This window comes from Atractosteus spatula, chromosome 10 (genome assembly GCF_055471065.1).
Source record: "Atractosteus spatula isolate fAtrSpa1 chromosome 10, fAtrSpa1.hap1, whole genome shotgun sequence".
Taxonomy (NCBI): Eukaryota; Metazoa; Chordata; class Actinopteri; order Semionotiformes; family Lepisosteidae; genus Atractosteus; species Atractosteus spatula.
The window spans coordinates 6,035,167-6,045,927 of record NC_142715.1 but is presented as its reverse complement, the minus strand read 5'-3'; the positions used below and the strand labels follow the sequence as shown (position 1 = coordinate 6,045,927).

Genomic DNA, 10,761 nt, shown 5'->3' with positions numbered 1-10,761 from the left:
ATATAAGTTTATTGCAATTGACCCATTGTAGCTACCAATCAGCAACAAGGAAAAACAAACTTCACTTGTGCCTTTTAACAAAAGGGAAACAGAGTAGTAGTTTATGTGGTAATTTCAGGTACAATGTAAGAACTAAAGTTAACTAGTCCCACAGTAATACGTGGGGTCCTATCAATAGAAAAAAAAAATGTTGTAACCCGAAAACACAACAAACACAAAACGTGAAGTCTTCCAGGAACCTAGGTAAATCCCTGTAGTAGTCTAACAACTATGAAAAAAAAACAAATGCAACAACTTCAAAAGAAAAAGAAAACAAAACATTAAAAACAAATCTGGGGAACAACAAAAACACAGAGTCTAATGCGAGAGCTTTTTCAAGTCTTCAGTGCTCCTCTCGTCATATTTGTGTTTCAGCTGTGGAGCCTTATTTGATTATGACTCGAAGTAAACCTTTACTTCTTCGTTTGATGTTAATTTATCTCCATCCGATACCTAAGAGTATCTAAACTCGAAAGTTGCTTTCAGTAGCTAAAGACACTACTCCAGGTGAGGCTCGAACTCACAACCTCGGCATAACTCCACTGTGCACTGCTGTATAAGCACCACGCGCTGACCGATTGCGCCACTGGAGCGGTGCAAGACTTGCTCCTCATACAGACTGACGCTGCAGAAACACAGGGTGAAAACGGTTTCGGTTGTGGAACCATCTATACATGGGGAACACTAAAATAGCAAGGAAAATACAAGAAAAGAAACTGAAAGAATTGTGCTAACAGCAAAGGGGGACGGACAAGTAAATCAACCTGGCTGATTATTTGTATCGACATTTTTTGAGTCAATCAGCAAACAGATTTTTCTTCATGTGCCTTAAACTGTGCAGTTTGTATCTTCGTTGTAGATAGGTTTCTTCAGAAGTTCAGTAAACTGACAATAATGGAGAACTAGCTGACGCACCCCGTCGTGAGGACCCTCTGTAAGGTGATTACACGTTTCATTTTCAAGTCGCCTCCTTTACACGCAATTGCAGCCCCGAAACTGAGAGAAAGCATGAGAAATGGCTTCAATTTCAATGTAAAAGCGCAGTACAGGCTCGATGGCTTCACATCTCCCATCAATCAAATAAAATTGCAGTAAAGCGATCTAAATATGACTCTGAAGTACTGGGAAAGATGATTATTTTGAGCGTGCCTCCAAGGGGCCTTCCCCCCAATTATGAAAATGTCTCACAGTTCTGACACCGACGTGTGAAAGACAATGTAACAGACTATCAAAATCCTGAAGTACAAGGAATTTTAATGCACCAATTTTTTAAATATGACCCTCTGATCCTGGCATGTCAGAATACATTTCGAAAAAGTATGGCACGAATTGCAAGAATTGCAATGGCACAAATTGTTGAGAATATCACTGACCTTGCCGATATTTGCAGGGGATACGAATGTTTTGCACATGTTGAACTACAACACGTAAAAATTGAGCTTCTTAGTCAATATCACCGGGAATGTCCAATAATGACGAACATCAGTAGCTTCAGGGAAACTTATATTCGCACATGGAGTTTTATCTTCGAATGGAGGGTGGGAGAATTCATTTGTACTCTCGTTGCTCATTAGCTAAACTATTTTAAAAATATGACACAGATTTGTTCGAGAAACTTGTAAACGCCTTAAAGAGAGTCTTCTTGAAGATGTGCACCAGCTAGCTCTCCACTGTCAATTGACAGGACTTTAGAAGAAACTGTTCTCATACAACCAACATACAAATTACACATCTTAAGGAACAAATCCGTGTACTAAATAACATAAAACTGTCGCTGCAAATTATCACCAAGCTGTTTTATGTGTCTGACCACCTCTTTCCTACTTTGCAGCGAGCACAAGTCCTTCTGTTTCTTCATCGCTATTTTACTGTCTCTTTCCCCCATGTGGAGATGGATCCACAGCCGAAACTTTAGGTCAGTTCCTGTTACTCTGTCTGATTGAAAGAGCTGTATTAAAGGCACTCCCATCTCTGCAGGAAAGTTATTGCTGCTCTCAACACAATATACTGCAGCCAAATATAGCGATACTGTCACTGCCTGTGGGCCACGTGTTCCTGCTGTCAGCCTATTATGTCATGTTCATCCACACCCAGAAACATTACTGCTGTAGCACAAGAGTTATATAGGCGCAGTCCATAGAGCAAGAATCTCTTAATCTCAGAACTGTGGGTTCAGCCCCCACATTGGGTCCCTCTGTGTCAATTTGATCCCCCCAATCCTCCTAGCATGACCTGATGGCGTAACAGTGATACCCAGTACCCAGCATAATTCAGCTTTCTTTCCACTTGATTCAGATTTTGATCTGAAATCATCAGCCGAACAAGAGTTTGTCTAAATCGAGGGAGATCTGCTCACAAGCAAGTATTAAACACTTCAGCATTTTCTGTTCGAATACCACACTTTGTCAAAACACTGCCGCTTCTTAAGCTAATAAGTAACGGTTTTTGAGCATACATTGTATTGTTAATGCTTATATTAAAAAAGCATAAATTCACATAATGGAATTTGGACTGAACAAAGTAGTCCAGCCCCTTTACAACATTACATACCCACTGATTAAAGCTTAAAACTACAGCAGCAGGAGTAACAATAATGGCAACAACATGTTTGGAGTTCGGCATTTCATTTATTCTGCGGAAACATCGTATCGGAATGAACTGCCCGAGATAAAAGAGTAATTGCGGCTTCAGATCGTTTTTACAGAGCATTGCGTTGTTCCCCAGTGGGCAAAAGACGTATAATATACGTCTATTAAACGCATACCTTAGACGTCTAAATGTGGTCTAAAATTCGTCTAGAATGAAATTCTAATATACGTCTAAAGTTATACGTCAATTATACGTCTATGTTTAGACGTTCATTATACATAAATGGTTGGAGTTCTATTATACGGATAAATTTAGAGGACTATTATACATATATGGTTGGAGTTCCGGATAACTTTAGAGGTCTATTATACGTATATGGTTAGAGGTCTATTATACGGATAACTTTAGAGGTCTATTATACGTATATGGTTAGAGGTCTATTATACGGATAACTTTAGACGTCTATTATACGGATAACTTTAGACGTCTATTATACGTATATGGTTAGAGGTCTATTATACGGATAACTTTAGACGTCTATTATACGTATATGGGTAGAGGTCTATTATACATCAAAGATAGGTTTTATAGGTGTAGAAACAAGTAAACCAAGCCAATGATTTGGTTTAGAAATTTATTCTGAAAATACACATTCACACCTGAAAAATTAAATTATACATTGTATGCAATCAATCAACAATCAACATATGGGCAATAATCATTAAAAAAAACACAACTAGTCTTAAACTTCAACTACAAATTCTGGTAACATCAATATACAGTATAGTAATGACAAACACAAACTAATTACATTAACACACTATCTAACTCAAAACCACATTTTGATTCAAATATAAATTTTAAAATGTACAACTTATATATTTCCAAAAAAAACAAATATTACAATGGAAGTTAAGACGATTTTTGTCCACCATTTGCAAACCCTGTCTAATTGTCCTAACAGGACCAGAAACCTATTATTTTCAGTGTCCAGATCTCCTGGCCCCCTGCCTTGCATATGTATTCTTCAAGTAACGCATTGCGTGCTCCTTTATATCTTTTTCTTTCGATGTAGGGTGGGACTTCAGCACTGCAGCTAGGAGAAAATTATATAATATTACTACTCAAATAAATGATGGTTAATATCTTCTTGAGTATAATCTAAAAAATGAACCATTAAGGTTTACTAAGCTCAAAGCTGAAATAAACGGATAAAATTAGAGAAACGGCAAAACGATTTTGTGTAATCTTCCCCTTCACACTATTTTTATGTGCCATTTTTTGCTTATTAACATACTATTTTAATCAAAATAATATTAAGTAAGATCTGTATGTATTCAGATAGTATTATTATTATTATTTATACTTACTCGTCAAAAGAGGATTGCTGAGATATTTGCGGATATACTTCTACGTTTGAAAAACGTGTCCAAAATGGCGACCAACAAATACTAGCAATGCATTGTGGTATATAACCGGAAAATATGCTGGGTTAGATATTTTCTCAACGTATGCGTTTATTAATGTTGTCGATATTATGGTTGAAATTTAACATTGATAATACATCGCGGCTATGTGCCCCTGCTATGTGCTGATGTGCAATTTTAACGCATACAGTTAGTAAGGATCGGTCACTGTTATTATATACAGTATAATGACATTATGGAAAAGGATTGGGAACAGGCCTGGCGTCACGGGGGGAGGAGTGTCGTCCCTTCAGTTTTGGGCAAAAGGATTTACTTAACTTAACTTGTGCCCTAAAAAAATAGTTGTACTTTGTCAATGGTCAGACAACACTAAATGACACTAACAGTCACTCGGACTGTTTGATGGGCAGGAGGGCTATCCGTCCAGGAACTGCACATATCAGTGTCGTTATTGAGTGTCAACATTACGATCCTGTTTGCTCAGTTGGACCGATTCCTTGCAGTAGTTTATCATTATACTTAAAATCGTTATATAACTAGGACTAGTTATAGCAGTCTGTGCTTTCTGTTGGTTTTACAACATTTTTTTCTTAACGATTCAGAACGTCCATGTAGCTGCAAAAATGAACGCTTATGGTACTTTTCGCTCCAGGCAATACAAACCGTGAGAGTGACGAAAAATGTGAAACTGAACTTCATCGCAAATACCAGATTGCTAGTCGTCTTCTATCATGAAGCACTAACCAATGGCATAGCTGCGAGATTTCATTTGGGTAGCTGCACCGTACAGCTCCGTTTCAACCGAAATATCACCCCCCCCACCCCTCAGAATTTCAGACGCCCCCCTACAGATTTTTCCCCGGGCACCGCGCACTGATCGGGGGACGGTGTGTCCAGGAAATGGTATCAACTTTTCCCAAGAAAATAAAAATAGAAACTCTATAGGCACTCAAACATTTTACTGTTTTTTTTCAGGCAGGTGGCAAGACCCCCTCCGCAAAACCCATGTATGCCAAGCTGTGGGCATTGATTCGTCGAATATACGTATATATACGTCGCCTCGACGTATAATCAACGTCGAATTGCAACCGTAAAATCGACGACATGAATAAACGCATATATAACGTCGAAAACACATCTAACACAGTGCCTGAGGCTTTTTACTGTATGTATCGTGTGTGCCGCAACTAGGAGTATACGGCACTCTGCACAGTGTACGAAGTAAATTATTTTCGCAGTAATTAATTTATTATATTTACTATATTTATTTTACACGTGTAAATTAATTACTGCGAAAATAATTTACTTCGTACACTGTGCACAGTGCCGTATACTCCTAGTTGCGGCACACACGATACATACTGTACAGTAAAAAGCCTCAGGCACTGTGTTAGATGTGTTTTCGACGTTATATATGCGTTTATTCATGTCGTCGATTTTACGGTTGCAATTCGACGTTGATTATACGTCGAGGCGACGTATATATACGTATAGCCGTAATTTCGCCGTAAATATACGTATATTCGACGAATCAATGCCCACTGGGTCTGTTCATGCTGACTACACGCTTTAAATTTGTCATTTACTGCAAGCGTTGCTTTTCCAGGTTTTTCTGAAATTCCTCGCATTTGAGCCAGCACTAAAATATTTCATTCCCTTCGCTGAATACATCGTGGAAACGGTATTTGCAACGGAATGCTGTCACACATGAAACCTTTTTGTTATTCGGTTCTGAAGTTTGAAAATGAAAATAAAACGGGGGTCACTTCATAGGCTTGAAAGAAGTCCAAGCAGCATAAAAACCCGCAAATTCTCACAAAGGCTGCACCTTTTTTCTGCTGCGTTTATAAATCTGCCTTAAACATTTGAATGCATACCTTACTGCTGCTAATCACATTCACGTGTTTACGACGCTTTTTTCTGTCCGTTATGTTTTTGCTAAGCAGTTTCTCCGTTTTCCTCGTACTGTGATTGTCAGCGAGCACAACAAGACTGAAACAGTGTAAAGGCAGGTAAAAAAGACAGGGTAAAACGCCTGATTGTCGGGAGTGGGATTTGAACCCGTGCCTCTATTTGGAGAGTGAAACACAAAGCTTAAAAGACACGAAGCTGTGAATTTGCTGTTTTAAACCGCTCGACTATCCTGAAAAAATGGGTGCTGATTGCACCTGTCGCATCCGATTTTCCGTAACTTTAGGACGATTGATACGACTGCACTAACACAATTTGTGGCGTTTAGCATGACATGGAAAACGGTACCGGAGCATTCGGGTCCTGACTACCAGACTCAGAAACAGTTTTTACCCCCGCACTTTCAAACTATTAAACTCCCAGCCTCTCTCACTCTCTCCTCACCTCTCACCTATGATCTGAACCTCACAGTGCCTTCTTTCTTACCAAAAACCCAAACACACATTGAAAATCTACCTCTACCATACATGTCAAAAGCTCACTCCCCATCATTTCTATCCCTTTATTTCATTCTTTTGATGCATGTTTTTGCACATAACCTGTTACCTTTTTGTTGTTTTGCACACTGCCTGTTGTTGTTTTTTGCACATCGGTTGTTGTCTCTGTTTTTCTTTTGTTATACAATTGTATTGTTGTTGTGTTTTTTTTTTGTACTACTTATGTCCGAGAGCTAGCTAAATAGCATTTCGTTATACCATATACCTGCGTATGAGTATAATGACAATAAACTTGAACTTGAACTTTAAACTTAAACTTGAACTTGACATAGTCTTGCAGGCAGTATATTATTTTATCGTTTACTCGTTTAAAAAAACACGGTCTTCTCGTTCCTAAGTCAGATTTTTAGTGCTTTCGAACGTTACTTCCAACCTGGACTGACAGCTCAACCGATCTGTTTGTGATCAGACCATGGAGTCGGGGGCTGTACCAAGCACACGTTCCTTCCCAATGCTGAGGCGATCATTCGGAAGATGGGTGTGAAGAGAGACAAGCTTTGTCGACTAAAAAACGATGCACGATATGCACGAACACTAATCACTGGCGACAGTTACGTTCTTTTATTATTGAGACTCCTACACCGCGATTTTTTTTTTTTGAAGATTTCGAAGCAAGCACGGGTGGGGTTTGAAACCACGATCTTCGGTTTACGAGACCGAGGCCTTACCACTTGGCCACCGCACCTTCGAGTAAACATGGGAATAATGTTGTTCAAATTATTTTTTTCTGAATCTGGTTTACATCGCCTGGAGGTAGCAACAACAATAAAAGGGATACTTAACAAGGAGATGCGCTGTAGCAGTGTGACTCCAACAGATGCTCCTGAAGAGGCTGGAGGTTTAAGCCAGCTCCTTAGAGCGCTCGACCGCGTTACTCTCAACAGCAGCTCTTGTTGTTTGACCTACTGGTTTTATAAGTCGTGGAAACGACCGCAACTTCGTTTTGTGAGATGCTTTCTCTCACGTGGTGAAATCTCGACCTCTTTGGCATCTCTGGCTATAGTTCTTCTGTAGAGCACCTCTGCTTATAGTGCCATTGAAGTCATTTTATTTTTACAGGAAGACGCATTCCCTAACGATCTCTCCTGTTTTAGAAATGCTTCATAAGGCGTGTTTGATTCAACGGACAAACAGTATACTAATTGTACAATGCAGATCTATGCAGCATTCGTACTGGATTTGACTGGGATTCTGAAATACTTCTTGCAAAGGTATTCAGATTTTCTTGAACCTATAATAAAAACACAGACCTGAAACTCCCTAGCTTCCAATCTCTGATGTTGCTGTCCTTAAACTCGGACGTGATGTTCTGCAGACGTGCAGTGTCCCTTTACTCTCGTTGTTTTCAAAACGACCTCCGTTGTCGGGCGCAGTTGAAGTGGAACTGGCCTGACTGCACAGGAAAGTACGGAATGATAAAATGTTTCTACGGCTCAAAATGTCCCTTCAGACCCTCGTCATGTCTCTGTGAGGAACGGGTAGGTAGAGAGGTTTAACAGATGCTCATGATGTTTCACACGGGGTGTTACCTGTTGTAGTGTTTCAAGAGATGTGTTAGCGGACCACAGATTATCTTGAAAAGATTTGGGTTTGCATTGGCTGGGATTCAAACCTGACTCAATTATTTGGAAGGCGCCTGTACCACCAATGCACTTCCGAGAAGCACCTGCAAATTATCACAATCTTCTCTCTCACCTACAAAGTTATGGAGACACAGACGTCCAATGAAAACTCAAGGCTCCACTCTTTTGTTGTGATGTCATTTTAATTAATATTAGCTTTGATAAGGTGTCATTTTTGCCTCTTAAAGTTAAAGTCTATTCCTTTCTTCCTGGTATAGAAAGAACGTGTTCCATCTTTGTTTAAAAACACCACTAAAAGTAAATTATTCAGCTCTACCGCCTGTGTGCATTGACAAGACATCTCAAAAGGACATATTAAATAAGAACACGATCCTTCCTGTTACCATTCCTGTGGTTGGGGCGTTGTTTCACCCTTTTACGTTAAATCATCAGTACTGCTGTTTTTCTATGCATAGTTTAATCAAGAGCACTTAAAAGATGCAAAAAGCTTTCAAATAAAATAGAATTGAAAGACAGTCGAGTAAGGAGGTAGAAAAAAAAGCACTCCCCCGTCTGGGAATCAACCACCGTCGCCCATGTAACTGGATACAAAAATAACAGATTAATTTGTGCCCAGTCTCTTGAAGCTTCGATGCGATTATTTTTCCTTCCTTATTTCTTCATTCCTATGAATTTACTCTGAAGTAGAAGAAACGCGAAAGTGGGAAACTGCAGGCATTCTTCGTGAGTGGTGTGATCAGTGAGCATTTGCACATCTCTAAGTCTGTTCCATAACATTTCATCGGGGATGTAGCTCAGTGGTAGAGCGGATGCTTCGCATGTATGAGGTCCCGGGTTCAATCCCTGGCATCTCCAGGTGCTTTATATTACAATACTCACATCGCAATCTTCTGTTGAGTGAGAACTCTTTGCTCGTGTTCAGAGAGAGACAGGTTTACACAATAATTTAGTTCAAATTCAGGAAATCCAGAGATTGCTTCACACTTGTCGTGGCTGTTGCAGAAAACACCTGTTGAATCTCACCCGGGATTTCCTGAGAGATCATTCAGCGAGCGAATCCTCCTTCTGAACTCCGCACTAAACTGAAAGCTTCACGAACTCCTCACTGCGTGTCCTGCACTGCTCTCGTGTAGATGTGAAGCACAGCCATAAACACACTTTGAACTTTTTCCGTTTGTTAAGGAAAATGCAAAAGAGCATGACAAGTATTGATCGTATAAAATATCCATGGCACAACTCGAGAAAGTACTGAAGGACTACACATCGACTTTTGATGATTACAAGAGATTCAAGAAACACAACCGTCCACACCTGGGTTTGAATCCTGAACGCTAGAGTTAAAAGAACATAAGCGACGGATATGACCTATAAACTCTCTTAATTGTCTTATAGTTTATGAAATAAAACAATTTCTTAATAATTTCTTACTGTTGATAGACGATTTATTGAATTTTAAGAAAATCACAATTACAAACTTTTTCGGTTAAATTGTTATGCTCATACTCTAACGTAAATAAACGTTAGTGTCTTCCGGTGTGTGAGCCAATTTCTCCAAAAAATATTTGTTAGTCTGTCGGGAGGCTGTGCAAGGTGTTAAGAAATAGAATTTCTAAAAGACAGGCTCCCTAAGCTTAACATCAAGGTAGAAAAAATGCTGTTTTCTCTACAGAAATGCTCTTTAAATTTCAGCACTGTTGCAACTCCCTTTATAAAGGGTGTGCACACGTATACAACCAAGGCATTGAAAGAACCAAAAAATGTTCCATTTGTTTTCTTTTTAATTTTGTTGATTAAAAGATTTTATTAAATGTGAAAAAAATCTGAATGTGAAAAAAGGTTAAAATGCTATTGAAAAAAAACAGTAATGTGAGGAAAGATGGATTGTGGGAGCCCCTTAACTACCCATGTCATCCTGTATTTCTCACTCATTTTACTGGGAGTGGTGCCGTTGCTTCTGGATAAAGTCTGTCAGTGGTCATTCCAGACGGGTCAGGTATGACTGCTCTTCGGCACAAGAGACACGTGACTTGCGACGATCCCGACAGTGTCGACTTTCTTTCAGAGCCCGGATAGCTCAGTCGTTAGGCTGTCAGACTTTTAATCTGAGGGCCCAGGGTTCAAGTCCCTGTTCAGGCGGTTGTGCTGTTCTTAAGTCTATTGTGAATGTCATTCTAATTAGTCTTTTATCTTTCAGTCTTCTAGCTGTACTGTGGTTATTTTAAATGTCCATTACTTGTATTTACAGTAGTGTATTTAGTGTTTCATTTCACAAACCGAAAATGTTCAAGTAGATCTTGTCACTCTACTCCACGTAATCATCTAAATTAAATCACAGTAGAGTACAGAACACGCAGTGAGGAGCTCACACAGTGAGTACTCTTGAATACGACAAGAGGAAAGGCACACTGCACATCTGCAGAACATCATGTCCGAGTTTACAGTGACAGCAGAGGTTGGAAGCGAAGTAGTTTTTTATTACTCGCTCGCTGAACGATCTCTCAAGAAACCTCGGTTGAGATTTAACGGGTGTCTAATAATCACGCTCAAAAAGGTGACGATAAGTTTTTTTTTTAACTAGGTAGCCTTAATGGCAACACGGTGTGAGTAGATCTTAAAGCAGCTGCAGACAGAGTACCCGTAATTGCAACACAGTGC

The 10,761-nt window shown here is 39.4% G+C and overlaps 3 non-coding genes across 3 annotated transcripts; 1 reads left to right on the top strand and 2 right to left on the bottom strand.

The window, feature by feature from the left end:
* Positions 1 to 538: 538 nt before the first annotated feature.
* trnai-uau (transfer RNA isoleucine (anticodon UAU)) lies at positions 539 to 632 on the bottom strand. Its single transcript has 2 exons — positions 595 to 632; positions 539 to 574 (listed from the first exon to the last, which is right to left on the bottom strand). It is a non-coding gene; the product is annotated as a tRNA-Ile (tRNA).
* A 6,504-nt stretch (positions 633 to 7,136) lies between these two features.
* trnat-cgu (transfer RNA threonine (anticodon CGU)) lies at positions 7,137 to 7,208 on the bottom strand. The gene has a single exon. It is a non-coding gene; the product is annotated as a tRNA-Thr (tRNA).
* A 1,681-nt stretch (positions 7,209 to 8,889) lies between these two features.
* Positions 8,890 to 8,961, top strand: trnaa-cgc (transfer RNA alanine (anticodon CGC)). Its single transcript has one exon. It is a non-coding gene; the product is annotated as a tRNA-Ala (tRNA).
* The last annotated feature ends 1,800 nt before the right edge of the window (positions 8,962 to 10,761 follow it).